The sequence below is a fragment of the Scyliorhinus torazame genome, chromosome 21 (genome assembly GCF_047496885.1).
Source record: "Scyliorhinus torazame isolate Kashiwa2021f chromosome 21, sScyTor2.1, whole genome shotgun sequence".
Classification (NCBI taxonomy): domain Eukaryota; kingdom Metazoa; phylum Chordata; class Chondrichthyes; order Carcharhiniformes; family Scyliorhinidae; genus Scyliorhinus; species Scyliorhinus torazame.
The window spans coordinates 115,929,652-115,935,651 of NC_092727.1; positions in this window are offsets into that span (position 1 = coordinate 115,929,652).

A 6,000-nucleotide genomic window follows, 5' to 3' on the forward strand; every position below is an offset into this window, starting at 1 on the left:
GAAGGCGGAAAACCATTAATTGGCCTTCAACTTGGGGAACCCACCATAACTGGACAAGGAACCAGCTGCCTCCATACCAATCTCCCTGGCCGAAATTCCACAGGTGACTGTTATCTATTGGGGAGGGGTGTTCAAGCCCCAGCTCTGATTTCCCTGCTGCCAGAGTGAAAATTCAAGCTATTTCATCACCAGCAAGGATTTTGTTTTCCACTCAGAGAGTCGTGAACACAGCCCAGTCCATCACGCGAACCCACCTCCCATCCATTGACTCTGTCTACACCTCCTGCTTCCTTGGGAAAGCGGGCAGCATAATCAAAGACCCCTCCCACCTGGGTTATTCTCCCTTTCAACTTCTTCCATCAGGCAGGTGATGCAAAAGTCTGAGAACACATCAGGCAGCACGGTAGCACAGTGGTTAACACAGTTGGTTCACAGCGCCAGGGTCCCAGGTTCGATTCCCGCCTTGGGTCAGTGTCTGTGCAGAGTCTGCATGTTCTCCCTGTGTCTGCGTCGGTTTCTTCCGGGTGCTCCCGTTTCCTCTCACAACTCCCGAAAGACGTGCTTGTTAGGTGAACTGGACATTCGGAATTCTCCCTCAGTGTACCCGAACAGGCGCTGGAATATGGGGACTGGGGGCTTTTCACAGTAACTTCATTGCAGTGTTAATGTAAGCCTACGTGTGACAATAAAGATTATTATTATAAAAACAGTTTCTTCCTCACTGTTACCAGACTCCTGAATGACCCTCTTATGGTCTGAACTGATCTCTCTACAGAGTAGCACTGCACTCCGAATGCTTCACCCGATATCTATGTCCATGTATTTACATTGTGTATTTATCGTACTTCCTAAATTTCTCAGGTATGGAACAATCTGCCTGGACTGTGCACAGAACAACACTTTTCACTGTACTTCGGTACACGTGAGAATAAATCTAAATCAAATCTCCAAATCAGTGCAATGATTTTCTTTTGGTAGTTCAGTTGATAAGTGTACCATCCATTGTGAAGGTTCTCCATGAAAGCATGAATATTCCAAGCTGTTACGTTAGCTGGTCTTTGGTGAGAAGTGCAACTACCTTAGTGCTCCTTGGTTCGGAACATAGGTGTAGGAAAAAGAGCAGGCCATTCCGCTCATTGGGTCTGCTCTGCCAGTCAATATGATCATGCTGATCAAACACTTCAATGCCTTTTACACCCACCATAACCCTTTACATTATTGTTAATCAGAAATCTATCAATCTCTGCTTTAAACGTACTCAATGACTGAACTTCCACAGTCCTCTGGGATAGCGAATTCCAAAGGTTCCTAACCCTCTGTGTAAAGACATTTCTGCTCATCTCGGTCCCAAGTGGCTTCCCCCTTATTCTGAAAATGCGCGCCTTGGTTCCAGACTCCCCAGCCAAGGGGAACATCTTACATTGAACCTGTCTATTCCTTTAAAAATAAACACATCAGCTAAGATTCCTGTTTGTGATTGAAATCCAACAAGCTTGTTGCAAAGTGGGTTGCAAGACGTGAGTACCGCTGTCCGGCTCAGCATTTATTGGCAAATCCTAACGGCCCGCCATGTCAGAGGGTCATTTGAGAGGCGACCACATTGCTGTGGATCTGGAGCCACATGTAGACCAGATCAGATCAGGACGGCATATTTCCTTCCCTAAAGGATATTGGTGAACCAGGTAGGTTTTTATGACAGTCGCAAAATTTTCATAGCCATTGTTAGATATTTTAATTCCAGATTTTTATTGGATTCAAATTTCGCTACCTGCCATGGCAGGATTTGAACCCAGGTCCCCAGATCTTGCTGAGGGTCTCTGGATTACTAGTCCAGTGACAACACCACTACGCCACTGCCTTCCCTAAACGAGGCAAGCATGGTTTGGTTCAGTTGGTATGTCATTGATTATCAAGTAGCTGGGCAGCTTGTAAGAATGCACATGAAGAGGGATCACTTGAACAAGATACTGGAGAGTGGCTAATGATGGTGGGACAGTCAGGGCTGGTTTGTTGGGTATTAGGGCAGGGGGGGGGGGGGGGGGGGGGGAGAGGGCTGTTGTATGGAGTCCGAGGCTAATTACCAACCTGTTGATCCACATCATGAACACTCTTTCTATAGCCAGCAGGTCCTGGAGTTGGACTTGAGCCAGACCTCCTGACTCAAAAGCATGGACGCTATCTACTGAGCCACAAGACCTTGATATTATGTGAAGGTGCCTTGTGTTGAGGGTAGCAGGGGCTGGTAGAGAAAAGTCAGGCAGATTTAAAAGGATGTTGGGGGTGGGATGCAATGGGGGTATGAAAATAAAGTGTTTGGTTTTTGTTTTGGGAGAGAGGAATAAATCTAAGTTGCTACTTAGGCTCAACACTCCACTGAGACAGGTTTAAGTAAATTCGAACCCTTCTAGTTGCAAGCCGCATTGTGGGCTGGATTCACCGTTTGAGCCTGCTCAAACGGTGAATTTGTGGGTGTTTTACGACGCCAAAATCAATTCCGGGATCGGTGAGGGGCTAGCAGCAGCGCCGGGTGAAATTCGCAGCTCCCAAAAGCAGCTGGGTCCGTGGCCGCGCATGCCCACGGAGACGACCTGCAGTGGTCTCGCCGTACAACATGGCGCCGGCTGTGCGCGAACCCGACCCGTCATCCGCGACCCCACCAGTCCCCCCCAGCCCACGCGGGAGCCCCTTCCCCGCCAGCAAGCTGCACGGATCCCAGCTGAGTGTGGTGGCGCTGGACACTGTCCGCAGCCACCATGCCAGGTTTCCCGACCGCTAAGACCACACGTCAACCGCACGGTCAGGAACTCGGCCCATCGGGGGGGCGGAGCATCGTGGGAGGGCCTGCCGACGCGCCAATGCCGTTGCAACAGTGTGCGGCGTGATTACGCCACTTCCGAGGGGGCAGAGCATGGCTGACAGGCGTCAAACCGGCTCCGGCCCCTATTTGGGCGTTGGAGTGGATTCTCCGCCCGATCGCCGATTACAATATCGGCATCAGCCATGGAGAATCCCGCTCGGTGTGTGTGTGGGTAGAGGTAGAGGGGGTGGGATGGAGGGGAGCGGTTCACTAGGGTCCGCACCTTAGCTTCCTCACATAAGCTTTAAAATATTATATAAACTTCAGATCAGTTGTGTCAGTGAAGTTTTAAGTGGTAAGGTGATGGAGAATTAAGTTCCAGTAGGCGAATGAGCATCTGTGTAAACCTTGTACGCGCTATTACTTCCTTTATTGCAGTTTAGACAGGCAAACCCATACATGACTGAACGGAGTACTATGTGGTTAAATTAACCAACTCCTAATGCATGATGAACTACATTTCAGCAGTAAATCCACTAGAAGGCCTAATTAGCTAAAGAACAAAGGGTATTTGATTATCTGGATGACAGCAGGCTATACTCTTCCAAGTATAATATTTAATAGTACATAGGCGAGGGGTTTTAATGTATTCTTCTGAGTGTTTGATTTATTTTCCAATGGTACTTGAGGAACAATATGTACATTGTTTAACAGCACAGGTACAGAAATTAATGTGCCTCTCTTTATAAAACATATCATTGTTAATATGCTTAAGAATCAGTGACAGTGGTTTTTAACTCCCAGTGAAACAAATTTTGGTTTCTTGTGTGTGTTTCCTCCACTAGGCTTTTATATCTTTTAATGGCAGCCTTTTAATGATGTCTGGCATGAGAAATTTGAATCAAAACGAAATAATTTGGAGAGAGTAGGAAGTTACCTTCCTGATTAGAAAATCTCTTGAATAGTTCTCCAGAATCTGTTGCTAGGAGACACAGAACTAATTCACTTCCCATCAAAACAGGTGTCCCCTCGCAAAATGTGCCCTTACACTAATCTATTGATATATGAAGATGTTACATCCAATGAACATTATTACCATCACATTATACTTTCTCTGTCGCACCATTTTTTTCCTTCACTCTTTTCCCGTCACACGCTTTTATGCACAAGTGTCTTGCAGCTAATTAACTTAAATTCCATATTCAGAAAATAACAATAGCAATAAACTTCCAATGAGGATATTGTGATGAAATCCATAGTTTCAAAGTCTCAATTTTTAAAAACAGACCCTAACTGAGATGAGAAAGTGAAAAGGAAAAACAAGAAAAGCCCTCCAAATTTCTAAGAAAATGTAAGACAGAAATTGAGACTGTAAAGCAACGCTTCTTGTTGAAGCTATATCAAAAGAGACCGAGCCATCAGGGCTCAGTAGATGATAAGTCCAGTGGTGCAGTACAGGCAGGCTGAAGAACAGAGAAGCTAGATCCAGAAGCAGAAAATAAGCAAATAGGGTTGCTGCAGCTGCTTCTGTTACTGGAAGGTAACAGTGGTGGATTACCACCATCCACAAAAGGGTACGGCGGTGGAGGGGGGAGGGGAATTCTCCCAGGGGATCAGGCAGCCAACCTAAGTGTAGGAAACGGGACTAAGTACTGCCTTGGCTGGGTGTTCCCTGCTGAGGCCCCGGATTGCAACAAAACAAGCTCGACACGGGACACTGTTTCAAATCGGTTAGATCACTCCGTTAGTGTTTGCTTTGTTTGACTCTTGTATGGTAAATATTATTTTGTTTATACCATGGGATCTTGAGGCTTTATTCCTTCAGTGAATAACATGGATTTCAGATTTCTTCTTTTCTTAACGTAAAGTTACTAATCTCAGCTACGATGATAACAAAATAAGGACATTTGAAAACTCTAACAGTAAATGCTGTGTGTAAATAAGGAGGGGAGTAAATAAAATTAGGTAAAATACGTTTCAGCCTAACCCTAATTTCTCCACTAAGCTGAGCATTTATTACGGAAATGAGGTTTGCACCAGACATGATGAACAAAATGCAATATACATTATGTAATATATCTATAAAATAGCATTTGCAGTGTTTGAGATACCTGTAATAATACTTTGTTTCGAAGACTGAGTGAAAGGATTCTAAGACTTACTACCAGATGAGAAGATCCTGTAAGGCAGCAAACTGCTGCTTGAGATATTCAACTGTGCCTATAATTTATAGAACAATTTTTTATTGTGCATCGCCTTTTCCATAGTGTGTTAGGATTTGTGGTTTTAACTGTCAAGTTCTGATGGGTTCAACTGGTCACGTAATTTAATTGCCAAAACAACTTCTGATAGGGTCAATTGAAGAGGCCGAAATCCCAGCCACTACAAGTAGTCTGGCAATGCAGTTCAATGCTGTCTGTGAAGGATGGTATTGGAAGTTTATGCCACAGTAGGAGGGCATTTAGCCCATCAGCTCTATTTGATCTTTTTTGTCAAAGCAAGCCATATTTATTTCCAAATTCTACCCTTTCTCAATAGCCTTGTTTATTTCTCTGGCGCAGATATTCATCCCTTCAATTTACTATCTTGATTCATGAGCAGGCATACTTACACTCTCACATGGAGTGTCACCTAACATGGGGATGTGGAATGTTCATATTGACAGCAACTCTATTCCAAATTTATTGCGGGCTGCTTAAAAATCCACACCGCTACTCGTTGAAAATGGGTCACATATTCGAAGCTCTATCCATTCTACTCTTGTACCTTTGAATATTGTTCAGCATCACACGATCAAAATATCTACAGAAGTGGCAAGACAATTCAACAAATATGCCTGCCCTTGTTAGAATGTTGCTTCACTGGGATTAGATTTTCCCATTTTCATTGATGTAATTCAACAGGGGACCTTCTAAACAGATTCCTCTTTTTGGCTGTGTTCCCCAGGTCCACTCACAGCTGTCTCAGGAAATACTTGACAAGGATTTTCTTCTGCCAAAATCTGACGGCACTTTCGCAATTCTTGCCTCCCACGAGCAACAACACTCCGGAACTGTTTGCCGTCACCATCTTCTCAACGCACACAAATCTTCAAGCATTCAATAAGATGTTATGCAATGCTTCAATGAATGTAACTCCAGCTCTAATTATTTTGGACGTACGATCAACTGCTGGTAAACAAAGTTGGTGGGATGATAGCTATT